The sequence below is a fragment of the Macaca fascicularis genome, chromosome 9, assembly GCF_037993035.2.
Source record: "Macaca fascicularis isolate 582-1 chromosome 9, T2T-MFA8v1.1".
Taxonomy (NCBI): domain Eukaryota; kingdom Metazoa; phylum Chordata; class Mammalia; order Primates; family Cercopithecidae; genus Macaca; species Macaca fascicularis.
The window spans coordinates 121414127-121428380 of record NC_088383.1 but is presented as its reverse complement, the minus strand read 5'-3'; the positions used below and the strand labels follow the sequence as shown (position 1 = coordinate 121428380).

At 47.5% G+C, this 14254-nt stretch overlaps 1 protein-coding gene across 4 annotated transcripts in view; it reads right to left on the bottom strand.

The window, feature by feature from the left end:
- ACSL5 (acyl-CoA synthetase long chain family member 5) overlaps positions 1-10947 on the bottom strand; it is a 54571-nt gene extending 43624 nt beyond the window's left edge. For 2 of the 4 annotated variants that reach the window (XM_045362232.3, XM_074002703.1), the window contains exon 1: positions 10832-10947. The gene's annotated coding sequence lies outside the window, so the exon portion shown is untranslated. Of the gene's footprint in view, positions 1-8649; positions 8887-10831 lie in introns of those variants that run through there. The other 2 variants (XM_045362231.3, XM_074002702.1) reach the window with 1 other exon arrangement.
- Between the last annotated feature and the right edge of the window lie 3307 nt (positions 10948-14254).

The window sequence follows — 14254 nt, the reverse complement described above, 5'->3', positions numbered from 1 at the left end:
CTGTCACCATGATTAAAAGAGTTAATGGATATATAAAGTGCTTAGAACCATGCCTGGCACATAGGTTCATGTATTTAGCTATTATATTTATCATCATTAAAGCTATAGAATTGTTGACCCTTTGGATTTTGTATCATTTTAAATAGCTTGGGTAGCTGAGAATAGCTTTCCCTGGGGGACAGTCTACTGGACTTTTTTCCATATAGGCTAATCCAAAAGCCTAGGAAAGCCTTCCTTGATAGCAGAATAATGAAACAAATTATAATACTTCCACACAATGGAATTCTGGCCAGGTATTTTAAAAAAGAAAGTCGATCTGTAGGTAATAACATGAAAAGAACTTATGATGTGCTGCCAGGGAGAAAGAAAAAAATATTTGGACAGTGTGTACATTATCTTCTCAATTGCAATGAATTATGTACGCATTTGTGTTTCTGAAAAGATAATCCTCACAGAAAAAGAGAGATGGAGGTCGGGTGCGGTGGCTTACGTCTAAAATCCCAGTACTTTGGAAGGCTGAGGTGGATGTATTGCTTGATCTCAGGAGTTTGAGACCAGTCTGGGGAACACGGTGAGGCCCTGTCTCTACAAAAATTACAAAAATTAGCCTGGCTTTGTGGTGCATGCCTATAGTCCCAGCTACTTGGGAGCCTGAGGTGGGAGGATCACTTGAGCCAGGGAGGTCAAGGCTGCAGTGAGCTGTAACTGTGCCACTGCACTCCAGCCAGGGCAACAGAGCAAGACCCTGTCTCAAAAACAAAACGACAAAACAAAACAAAAAAACAAGAAAAAGACAGATGGCAGAGGAGGACTCATGACTGGATTTCTTGAAAGTCTTGGCTACTCCATCATTCAGCCAAAAGTTACTCAAAGACTGGGCTGTATATGTGGTATTGTGCCAGGTGCTGGGGATACAGCAGGGAAAACCCTGCCCTCGTGAGGTTGAATTATATTGGGGAGTTTGACAACAAGCCTGAGCAATAACTAGATTATATAGGACTACGGAACAACAAAAGCAACAAGAGCAGGGAAAGAGAATTGGGAATATAGCAGGGAGATGAGTTTTTATTGGTTTTATTTATTTATTTATTTATTTATTTATTGAGACAGTGTCTCGCTCTGTTGCCCGGGCTGGAACGCAGTGGTGTGATCTCAGCTCACTGCAACCTCTGCCTCCTGGGTTCAAGCGATTCTCATGCCTCAGCCTTCCAAGTAGCTGGGATTACGGATGTATGCCTGGCTAATTCTTGTATTTTTAGTAGAGACAGTTTTTGCCATGTTGTCCAGGCTGGACTTGAGCTCCTGGTATCAAGTGATCCACCTGCCTCAGCCTCCCAAAGTGTTGGGATTACAGGCATGAACCACTGCATCCAGCAGATGAGTTTTAATTAGGGAGGTTTAGAGTAGTCTCACTGGGAAGGTAACACTTGACGTGTACTGTTTCTTCTGAAATATTCATGCTCAAAAAAAAGAAAAGAATAAAATGAACAGCTCCATATAATCCCACCTCCAACACAGGCAGCTAATTTAGAAAATCCTACCACCTTGGTTGGTGGCATTTCACATGAATGCACCTAAGCATATACCTCAGCTTTGTTTCTACAAGCGTGGCTCTCCCACTACCGAAACTACATTCGACACACAGCCTCTTCCAAGCCCTCATGTTGTGTAAAATGCTTCTCAGCCGCTAAGTAATCCAGCTGGACAGCAGCTCTGTGGGTGGAAACCTTTTTCATCCATTTCCCTAGCCGATAAGAAACCAGAGCAAAGGTGAACGCTGAGTCACAGGGCCGAGCGGCCCTGAAAGTGTGTCTTTCAATGTTCATTCCAAGTAGCTAAGAAGGAAGGATGGTCTGAGATCCTGACCTACAGCCTGCTGATAATTTCCCAGCCACTCACCAGCGTGCATGGATGCTTAAGCCACTGTCTTATAATAGCCACGGCCCCAGGCAGATGGGAAGGGCCTTATTTTATTTATTTATGTATTTACTTTGTTGCTCGGGCTGGAATGCAGTGATGCTATCACAGCTCATGGCAACCCCATCCTCCCATGCTCAGCTCACTGCAGCATTAACTTCCCAGGCTTAAGTGATCTACCTCAGCCTTCCAAGTATCTGAGACTACAGGTGTGCACCACCACACTCGGCTAATTTTTAAGTTTTTTGTAGAGATGGGGTCTCCCTAAGTTGCCCAGCCTGGCCTTGAACCCCTGGGCTCAAGCGATCCACCTGTCTCAGCCTCCTAAAGTTCTGGGGTTACAGGCATGAGCCGTGGCACCCAGCGGGGAAGGTCCTTCTTATCATCTCCACAGAGATGTGGTGGATAGAGCAGGGAAACAGCATTACCAAAGGGAGCCCTATTAAAACACCAGGTGGTAGCTAAGTAGTCGTTTCCACACCATGGAAAGATTCAATTTGATTGCTTAGATAATTTTTTAAAAGGTAAGTGATAATAACCTCTCATATCTCTCTTCCAAGCCCAATTGTTAGATGGCATCTAACCGTCCCAATGTGTAAGACAGCTGGCAGAGAAAGCGTTAAGAGTCTAGGTTTCAGACAGGTGTCCTGGACCATAGGCAAGCATACCATAAATAAATCATTAGGGCATTTGATGCAGATCCACTGGTGAGATCTTTGCTGCTGAATTGCACAGGAAAAGCTACAGGACCCAGAGCTCCGAAGAGTTAGGAGAGGTGGAACAGAATAAGCCCTTTCCTCAGGTTTGGGTCCCAGTGAGGCTTCCAGTGACTCATGGACGTCTGTGTGTCAATAGACCTCCCTGTGCTGTGAGGTCTATTCCTATAGAATATAGACTCACGTACTATAGACTCACGCACATAGTGACCATCCTCACCTGTGGATTCCACTGCACCTAGCGTGGCACCTGAGACACCGTGGGAAGCTGCTGTTACCAAACCACTTTCACCTTTTACTCACCATTGGCACAATTTGACAGAAAGGCAACTAGCGAGGAGAGTCTGCTGAAGGAAAGTCTGCAGTGTTCAATCCCATAAGGAACAGAACATGCTCCTATGCACAGAGCAGGGCAGGGTCGGCAGAGTCTTCCTCAGGAATGCCACAGCCAGGGGCTTCATGCCACGAGAAGGGCAACACTAAGCAACCCAATCTGAGTGAGGTCAGGGTTCCCTCATAATGCATCCATTTGGGTATTCAAGCACCTACTGTGTGCCAGGCAGTGTGTTTAGCACAGGAAAACATGCTCAGAACTTCTGGTCCAGTAGAAGATTAAGCCAATTCCCCAGGCAGTCATGATGCTTTTGAGACCAGTGCTCTATGGGATGTGCCCAACTTTGGCAGCACCTGGTGGGCTGGAGAAGTGTGTGTGTGGCAAGGGATACATTTACCCTCTGCACTTTTAACTTATTTATACGATTTTTAAAAAATTATTTATTTATTTATTTTTTGAGACAGAGTCAAGCGATTCTTTTGCCTCAGCCTCTTGAGTAGCTGGGACTACAGGCACACGCCACCATGCCCAGCTAATTTTTGTATTTTTAGTAGAGACTGGGTTTCGCCATATTGACCAGTCTGGTCTTAAACTCCTGACCTCATGATCTGCCCACCTCGACCTCGCAAAGTGCTAAGATTACAGGCGTGAGCCACCACACCTGGCCTCTTTTTTTTTTTTTTTTTGAGACAGTCTCACTCTGTCACCCAGGCTGGAGTGCAGTGGTACGATCTCAGTTCACTGCAACCTCTGCCTCCAGGGCTCAAGCAATTCTCCTACCTCAGCCTCCTGAGTAGCTGGGATTACAAGTGTGCATCACCACACCTGGCTAAGTTTTGTATTTTTAGTAGAGGGGGTTTCACCATGTTGGTCAGGCTGGTCTCGAACTGTGACCTCAAGTGATCTACCCGCCTTGGCCTCCCAAAGTGCTGGGATTACAGGTGTGAGCCACTGTACCCAGCCTACACATTTATTTTCAGCAAAGTAAACAAAAATTGTGGACCTGCCTATTCAGCACTGTGCCATGTGCTGAGGGACAAACACTTGGCTGATATAGTTCCTGCCATCTGGGTACTTATGGGTCTATCTAGTCCTAGAAACTCTTACAGAATGCTTCAGTGTGTGCAGTGAGCTCATGGGTTTGAAGGAGGAAGAGGCCAGTGCAGACTGGAGCACATTAAGACGGCTGATGGAACACTAGAACCTCAAAGATGTGTGATCCTTGATCCCTTGGCTTTACTGCCAATTGTCTCTTTTCCAGGGGCAAAGATGATGATCTGGCCAGACATGATGGTCCATCCCTGTGATCTCAGCACTTTGGGAGGCTGAGGCTGGAGGATCGTTTGAGGCCAGGAGTTCGAGACCAGCCTGGGCAACATAGTGTGACCCCATCTTTACAAAAATAAAAAATTTAGCTGGGCATGCCTATAGTCCCAGGTACTCAGGAGAATGAGGTAGGAGGACTGTTGAGCCTGGGAGGTCAAGGTTGCAGTGATCCATGATCCCGCCACTGTACTCCAGCCTGGGAGCCTGGATGTGCAGAGTGACAAGAGTGAGACCTGTCTTAAAAAAAAAAAAAAAGGATGACAGTTCTACCAATCAAGCTGATGTCTAGTAAGATCTCAACTATGATTCCAGCCAGTGGCCCTGCCACCAAACCATCTTTCTCAACTGTTGTCTGTGTCTCTCTATCTACTTTCCTCATGGAGAGACCAATCATCTCATTAGGTTGGATGGAGCCAAGTGGAAGTGGAGAAGGGGAATGGCCAGATGTGCTAGAGGCACTAAAGTGGGGCAAGTGGGACGTTTAGGGGAGGTAAATGGTGAAGAGGTATTTCTGCTGGAAGTGGAGGGTCCATCTGTAGTTAAAAGGGGCGGGGGAAAGAAAAACTCTTCAAGGATGAATGAGATGGTGCATGGGGCCCAGTGCAGACACAGCACCACTGGAGCCATTGCCTTCACATACTCCAAAGAGCCTGGGTGGGGCCAGGCCTTGGCCAGTTGAGCTGAGTAGCATTTATCAGGAAATGTCATGTTAAGTCAAATACCAAGAGCCTCTTAAGTCAGTCCGTTAAGATAGCATAGGATAGTTGAGTCACCCACAGGATGTGACCCCAGAAGTGACAAATCCCACAGGAGCTCAGGTCAATAGAGTCAACCTTGATCCACCACTGGGCTTGAAGTGAGTCACAGTCCAAATCCTGACCCTGGGACAACTTGTATGGGTGACACCCCCAAAGGGCATCCCAGGCCTGCTGACCAAGTATATTATGAGAGAACTGGGGTAAGAGGAAGTAGTGTCAGAAATCCACTGGATCTGATAAGGGGGTCTGTAAAAAGATAGGCTGGACAAAGTGCTAGGACCCCGTCACCTGTGCCAGGGTGAGGCAAGAGGTTGGGAAAGCGGACTTCTTGCGTTGGTTCTCTGCAGAATCAGCCCTTGCACTGCCTGTCACAACCAGTGGTCAAGGATCAACAGTTTCATAGTGCAGGCAACAAGCTTTCTTGTCAATGGTGTCATTTCCAGGGACAACCTTTCAAGGTCATGCCCGTCCAGGTACCAGAGCAACAGCTCCTCACTTACTACATGTGTAGCCCTGGGGATAGTTACTTAAAGTCACTGAGCATCGGTTCCCCGCCACTGTACGCAGAAGGAGCAGGTGAAAATCACTACTTAAAGGAGATGCTGTGTATAGAACTGCTGGTATGCTGTCAGGCACATAGGAAGTCCTCAATCAAGTCTAACTCCCTTGTCCTTCCCTTTTCCTCAGTTTTCACATCCTTGCCAATATCAGATGTTCTATTATGAGATGTCCCAAAAGAAAAGAGACGATCACGGTCTTGAACCATTACTGCCCCTCCACTTCTGTGCAAAGGTCTTAAGAAGCCCCTTGTTTCTTTTTTCTTTTTTTCCTTTTTTTTTTTTTTGAGATGGAGTTTCACTCTTGTCACTCAGGCTGGAGTGCAGTGGCGAGATCTCAGCTCACTGCAACCTCCGCCTCCTGGGTTCAAGCGATTCTCCTGCCTCAGCCTCCCAAGTAGCTGGGATTACAGGTGACCACCACCATGCCCAGCTAGTTTTTGTATTTTTAGCAGAGATGGGGTTTCACCATGTTGGCCAGGCTGGTCTCAAACTCCTGATCCTAGGCCTCCCAAAGTGCTGGGATTACAGGTGAGCCACTGCGCCCAGCCAACAAGCCCTCTTTTCTATTTAAACAGAGCACTTCTAGTTGTAGGAACCATGGCCTGTCTCTGACCTAGCTTTCCCCTAGCCCCCACATCCTCAACTTGAGCCACTCGCAACCTCACAACTCTTAGAATAGAATAATCCATGAAGACTGGGAGATCCACCAGCTCCCCCCAAAGAAGGCTGATATTATGGCCTGACCACAGCAGTGCATGGGCTGTCTGACCTTCCAAACTCCAGATCTCATGTATTTATTCAAACAATGAGTTGAGAACCTGGGAAGTGTCAGGCCCTGTGCCAGGGGGACAAGTTGGTGAGAGAGTCCCTTTCCGAACTCAGGATGTGTGGACATACAACGGAGAAATAGACCCAGACGCATTTCCAGCAGAATGTGATAAGCAGTGATGGCTGGACTCACTGCTGCGGGGGTTGCCTCACCCTTGCTGGGTGCTGTCAGGCACAAAAGTCACCTCTGGCTGCACTCCAGCTGAGGGTCTGCCCATCTGCTGAGGAGGCATATGAGAGACAGACAGGAGCAGACACTGTATTTCTGGTTTCTAAAAAGTTGGCAAATCCTGTAGGCCAGGTGCAGTGGCTCACACCTGTAATCCCAGCACTTTGGGAGGCCTAGGCAGGCAGATCACTTGAGGTCAGGAGTTTGAGACCAGCTTGGCCAATATGGTGAAACCCCGTCTCTACTAAAAATACAAAAACTAGTTGGGCGTGGTGGCGCATGCCCATAATCCCAGCTATTCAGGAGGCTGAGGCAGGAGAATCGCTTGAACCGGGGAGGCGGAGGTTGCAGTGAACCGAGATGTTGCCACTGCCCTCAAGCCTGGGAGCCTAGGTGACAGAGCAAGGCTCATTCTAAAAAAAAAAAAAAAAAAAAAAAGAAGAAGAAGATTGTCTTGATTAAATATAAGAGTACCTATGTACTGGTACTTCCCTGGCCTCATCTTCCCTCTCTACATTCATTTCTCTCTCCTTCCCCATCTCCAACCTCCTTGTAGTATCTGTGGTCTCACTGTAGGTGGATGGTTAGTATGCAATGACACACTGATACTGTTGTTGGTGTCTTTGCCCTCAAGAAATTATAATATAGCCTGGGAGAGACTATTTTAGGTCAGGCCAGGCTGAAACATTCTGTTTGATCTGGATTTAAAGGTGTTTTCTTTTTTTAATAATTAAATTTGAATGCATTTATCTGGGGTATGACTGCTCTGAATTTTGCTAAAGTTTCCACCATTAGCATCTTATTACACACCATCTACTCTACTTCTGTTTATTACTGCCTGTCCTATAAGCATTTGCATTTATACTTCTTGTTTTATTTAGGTTTTTGTTCCTTTTATTATGCCAAATACACAAAAGATGCCTACAAAATTTTACACCATGCCTCTTTCAAGACATGTTCTGTGTTTAACCTCAAATACTGATCAGTCGGAGGGGACTACCACGGAGTGACTCCATATCAGAATATGGAGGGAGAAATAAACAAACAAACAAAAAAAACCAAGTCAGTTTTCAATGTATTTTTGTTTGTTTGTTGTTTTTGAGCCAGAGTCTCACTCTGTCGTCCAAACTGGAGTGCAGTGGCACCATCCCAGCTCACTGCAACCTCCGCCTCCCAGGTTCGAGCAATTGTCCTGCCTCCTGAGTTGCTGGGATTACAGGCGTATGCCACCACACCCGGCTACTTTTTGTATTTTCAGTAGAGATGGGGTTTCTCCCTGTTGGCCAGGCTGGTCTCTAACTCCTGACTTCAGGTGATCCACCTGCCTCGGCCTCCCAGAGTTCTGGGATTACAGGTGTGAGTCACTGCGCCTGGCCTTAATGTTATTTTTTAAGACTCTGCCTCTGATATAGAATACCAATCACCTACACATTGGAGCTACAGATTCCATCCTACCTTTCAGACCACCAAAAAAAGGTTGATATCTCAGAAGGTACCAAGCCCCGGCGGTAGAGTCTCTTTCTAGTGCTTACTCCCTGAGGGTCTCTGAGGTTCACCTTAGGACCCTCAGGCAGTGGGCATCAGGAAGGAAGTAGTTAGGAATTAAGCAGTACCTGATACTTAACCTGTGACCCTGCTTCCTAAAATACACTCAACTCCATTCATCTGTCTCTCCCACCCCATGGGTCTCATTCATCAGTCTTATCCAACATAAAATTGAGGGCAAACCCCCAGCCCACCTCAGGGGAGCTATGCCGGCTGCTCAGACCCACAAAAAGAGGTCTCTGTTGTGGTTCACCTCCCCCAAGAGAGCTGGGGGAAAGCATGCCCCACATCCTTCCTTCCCCTTGCTCCTCCTGACACAGGATCTGAAGGCATGCCTGAGACCAGGAGGGAGAGAGCATGGTGTGCCCGTAGAACTCAGCCGGCCCTTGATTCTAAGTCGCTTCACGAAAGTTGGGGGTCAGGATGCCCCCTTGGCCTCTGTCACACCCTCACAAGACCCCCTTGCTGAATAACAGCCCCTCGATGGTCCCCTTACCCTGGGAGGGGGCCACATCTCTCAGTGCTTCTAGCCAACAGGGACTTCCCGGCTCCAAGTTCTTCCTGCCACACAAGTCCCTGTCCTTCTTCCCTCACTCCCGGTTCCTCCAGAGACAGGGTGGCTTCAGAACATCCATGCGGGCAGAAGTCCGGCCCAGAGCGTCTCTAGTTCTGCCCTGCTCTGAGCTGTGCCGAGTCAGGCCATGTCAGGCTTTCTAACGTGCTCAGGGACTTCACTTCCTGGTTTTAATTTTTTTTTTTTTTTTTTTTTCACAACTGAAAGTGGAACTGTTCTGACCAGGACGGGAGAAGCTGCCAAAGCTACCCTGGCTCAGTGTCAAAGCCTTTCACCTCAGCCCCTAAGGGCCGATACAAAAGCCAGCTTGCCTCAACACAATTTACCCTGTCCTCCTGTGGCCAATCACCTTTCAACTAAGATGAAAAAAAACAAACTAAAATAACTTGAGGTGCCCCTCAGATCAGAAGCCTCACAAAGGCAGAAGTGGCGCTGTTCCCTGCTGGATTTGGAGGACAGGAAAGTCTGGCTAGAGGGTACCTCAGCCCTCAGACCCACACCAAGACCTTTCACCCCATCTCTCCAGTCACCAGAGCTGCCTGCTTTGGTCCCTGAAGCTGTTCTGGCAAAGCCAAGAAAACAAACAAGCAAGTCAAGAATGACAGGGCTGTGAGTCGTTCAGTTGGCATGATTTCTTTCCCTCTGACACATTCACACCTCAAAACTTAACTTAAAAATCGATTCCGCTGCCTTGGTCACCCCCAGTATTACCAGGACCTGTATTAGTCTCATTTTTGATCTGCCTAAGGCTGTGGCCACAGGTGGGCCCTGGAGCTGCCATTCGCAGATTAGGAAGCAGAAATAACAAATTTTCCTGCCCCTTCCCCACCTCACAGATATCTCAGAATGAAGCAGCACTTTCTCCTCAATCCCCCACGAAGGCTCACAGGAAATTCAGCCTGATCCTGGCTCTTTGCTGGAGCTAGATTAGGGTTCGTTCCTTCTACAGAGCTGGGTCTTAAGAGCTTCCAACTAAGGAAGCCAGGGTGAGCTGTGCCACAATCTCAGAGAACACAAGAGCTGAGCCCTTGGCCTCCGGGGAGCCGCCTTTGGACATGGAAGAAAGATGAAGGGCTGGGAGATGAAGGGGTGCCCGTGGCATTCCATCCTCCAGCTCATCTCACGACTGGAGGAGCACTTGGCTTTTGCTTAGTTTCAGGAACTCAGCACCCCAAGAGGCAACTTCCTCTAGAGGAGAGCAGAGGATGGCAGAGTGGGTGTTGAATCTCAGCCACGCTAATACCTCTGGGCCCTTCACCGGGTGCTGTCTTCCTTCACCAAAGGGCTCAGGGCTAGGAGAAGATACATATTTATTGATTTTTAATTGACCTCCACCAATAAAAATGCTCAAGTTCAGGAAGGTTGACTCATTCTAAAGGTCCATCAGTTGTATTCCTATCAATCCTCTGTGCACATGAGTGACACCCTCAGGATTTCAGGGGGTAACTAGAAGTTTTGGCAACCCACAAGAATTCTGCGTTGTTGGGCAGGCTGTGGAAACTGACCAAACAAGACTCAAATTCTAGCCACACCACCTTTGAGCTACGTAGCTTAGGCCATGCTGTTTAACAGCCTGGAGACACACTATGCATCTGTGAAATGGGAATGATACCACCTGCTTTACAGGAGGAGATACACCAATGAAGTAACGTACATCATCTACCCAGAACAGTCCCCAGCACCTAATTGAATATCTGCTGATTCCTTTCCTCTCTCTCTGCCAAATGGGACTCTCTGCCGTCAGCAGCTGACACATGATCCTTCTAACTACACTGAGACAGAAACTTCTCAATGGAAGATGAAGGAGACCCACGTTCTGGCTTTGTGTGCTTTAGTACACTTAGCAAAATCAGTGTTCCCTCCCAATTCCATCCCCTGCTAGCATTTGGACAGCTCATGTATCTCCACCCCCTTTCCAACGGATTTTTTTCTTTGCCTCCCACACAAGTCAGCTGAGATTACTATTCAACTAAATGTAATTTCATATTATAAAAGAGCCTTAGGCTGAGAGTAAGAAATCCCACTTTCTTTCCCCACACCACCCCCCTCCCTACTATCTCACAGATATATTCAATATAGAGCAGGTAGTACCATTGCAGCTTACCTTGGAAGAAGACTCTTCCTTCCCGGGTCGAGGAAGCGCTCCCCTCACAGCTGGCTGTACTGATTCAGCACCACATTCAGGCACTTCTACTCTTTCCACAGCTCCTGGGACTGACTGGGACACACCCGAAGTTACTGTGTACTGTCCTGAGAGTGGCCAACACACTCCCCTGGAACCTTTGAATCTGTCGCAATAGAAGTTCAAAGGTAGAAGTTACCTGTTCAAACCCCTGTAGTAACCTCTGACAGTAAGGAAAGCAGTGTTCGGCAAAAGATTACAACAAGAGATTGTTATGCAATGGGCTTAAGAGGGAAAAAATAAAAAGACGGCCCTCAGTTCAGAAAGCTAACGTTTACCAAGAGAAACCTTCGATAAAGCTCTGCCTCAGGGGAAGGAGAAGGGGTAGACAGGGCTTTGTATCTGCTTTGGGGGCACAATCCTTGAGACTGTGATAGGAAGAGGAAGGTCTAGATTACTAGAGGAAAAAGGGCTCCTTGAGATCAGAGTGAGAGAAAAATGAGAAGCCACTTTAATTGGCTCAAGCTATAACTTTAGGATTCAGACTACGCAGAGGTGTGCATTTGGAGACCAACTATCTTCTAGAAAGGACTACTGTCCCCTTCAGCATTAGAACGTGTCCAAGACAACCAAATGAGCCAAATCAGTCTAGAGTCTAGTCTGAGAGACTAAATACAACTCTAGGAGAGTTGTATTTGGGATTCGGAATCATGAACACAGTCTGCAGCACACATAGTCTAGCAAGGTGCTCAAATAAGAAGCATTGCTACTGCATCATGGTTCAGCCATCCTACTCTCTTTCCTCTTTTTTTTTTTTTTTGAGATGGAGTCTCACTCTGTTGTCCAGGCTGGAGCGCAGTGGTGCAATCTCAGCTCACCACAACCTCCGCTTCCTGGGTTCGAGCAATTCTCCTGCCTCAGCCTCCGGAGTAGCTGCGATTATAGGCATGTACCACAATGCCCGGCTAATTTTTTTTTTTTTTTTTAGCAGAGACAGGGTTTCACCATGTTGGCCAGGCTGGTTTCGAACTCCTGACTTCAAGTGATCTGCCCGCCTTGGCCTCCTGAAGTGCTGGGATCATAGGCATGAGCCACCACGCTCAGCCTCTCTTTCCATTTTGAAGTTCCCTAGTCGCCGTTCTTGATTCCAAGATCATTAGGACTGCAAGGCATCATTACTAAACAAAAACAGTGGGTAGAAATGAAATAAGCCCTGGAGACGATGTGCAACCTCTACTGTATGGGTGAGGCCAAGGAGGCCTTTTCAGGTGAAAGAAGGCTTCTGGAATCACACAACCGGTTGGTCAAGACAGCGCCTGACTCAGAGTCACGAAGAACCGCTGCAGCACCTTGGCCTCTAGGCTGCCCCATTGATCTGTGTATGTTCAGCTACCAGCAGACCTTAGATCCTTGAAAGCTTTCTGTGCATCAGTTTTGCAGAAATTCAGGGAAATGCTGCATTAGGTTTCTTCTTACTGTATTTGGTCAGGTGGCCAATATCAAAATCAGAAGCTAATACCACTTCCTGTTGACTCTTGTGTGGAGGAGAGACTAGAATATTAACACAGAAGCCTTCTTAGGTCAGATTCTCATGTGCATTAACTTTTTTTTTTTTTTTTTTTTTTTTTTTTTTGAGATGGAGTCTCCCTCTGTTGCCCAGGCTAGAGTGCAGCGACTCTATCTTGGCTCACTGTAACCTCTGCCTCCTGGGTTCAAGCCATTCTCTTACCTCAATCTCCTAAGTAGCTGGGACTACAGATGTGTGTCACCACGCCTGGCTGACTTTTATATTTTAGTAGAGATGGGGTTTCACCATGTTGGCCGTGGCTGGTCTTGAACTCCTGACCTCAAGTGATCTGCCTGCCTCGGCCTTCCAAAGTGCTGGGATTACAGGTGTGAGCCACTGTGCCTGGCTTTTTTTTTTTTTTTTTTTTTTTTAAGACAGGGTCTCACTCCTGTCACTCAGGCAGTGGCAACATCATGGCTCACTGCAGCCTTGACTTCCTGGGCTCAGGTAATCCTCCTACCTCGGGTTCGTGAGCAGCTGGGACCACAGGTCATTGCCACCACACCATTTAGGTAACAGTCCTCTCTCCAGTCACCTACCTTTGCTGAGCCACAGAGGCCTGGATTCTTCAACACACAGGATTTTTCTTTTTTTGAGACAGGGTCTTGCTCTGTCACCCAGGCTAGAGTACAGTGGTGCAATCTCAGCTCACTGCAACTTCCACTTTCTGGGCTCAGGTTATCCTCCCACCTCAGCCTCCAGAGTAGCTGGGACTATAGGCATGCACCGCCATACCTGATTAATTTTTAAATTTTTACTAGATACGGATTTTGCCATGTTCCCCAGGCTGACCTCTTACTCTTGGGCTGAAGTCATCCACCCACCACGGCCTCCCAAAATGCTAGGATTACAGGTGTGAGCCTCTGCACCCAACCTGGTTCACTAACTCTTTTTTTTATTTTTTTTAATCTTAGAGATGGAGTTTTGCTCTGTCACCCAGGCTGGGGTGCACTGGTGTGATCTCAGCTCACTGCAACCTCCGCCCTCTGGGTTCAAGTGATTCTCCTGCCTCAGCCTCCTGAGTAGCTGGGACTACAGGCATGCACCACCATGCTTGGCTAAGTTTTGTATTTTTTTCGTATAGACGGAATTTCACTGTATGTTCACCAGGCTGGCCTCAAACTCCTGACCTCAGGTGATCTGCCCGCCTCGCCTCCCAAGGTGCTGGGATTACAGGCATGAGCCACCGTGCCCAGCCTGTTCATTAACTCTTGAAGGTCACCTTTTTGCTACAGAATCTTAGTCCTTCCTTAGCATGTGAAAGAAAAGGGCTTCTAAGAAGTGGCTAAAGAAGACGGTTCAATGGGGATTGGGGGTGTGAGAACTACTTGACTGGACTAGGGCCCAGTTGTGTTAAGTAGCAACCCACTGAACTGCTTTGACACCACACTTACCAGAGAGCAAGATACTCCAAGCCAGGGGTTCCCAAACTTCAGCATCACAATCCTCAGGGAGGGCTTGTTAGTTACAACATAGATTTCTGGCTAGAATTTTTAACTCCCTAGGTCTGATCTAGGTTCCAAGAATCTGTATTTCTAACAATTCCAGGTGATATGGATTCTGCTGGTCTGGGGACCACCCTTGGACCACATTTAGGAGCATCTCTGCTTCAAGCCGCTATCCTGGCTTCAAAGGGCCCAGCTACTGAAATGTCACAGGAATCGCATTTGCTATGGTGAGACTGCAGGTGGGGGGAAACTTGACACAGAATGGAACTCCTCAGATGCTCCAGGAGAGAGGCGGTCTTCAAGAGCAGCCTGCAGGCCAAGTCTCAGAGCAGTGCTTTGGCCACAGCAGGAGGTATTGGCAGTCACGGTTGTACTTCTTTAGGTAAATAT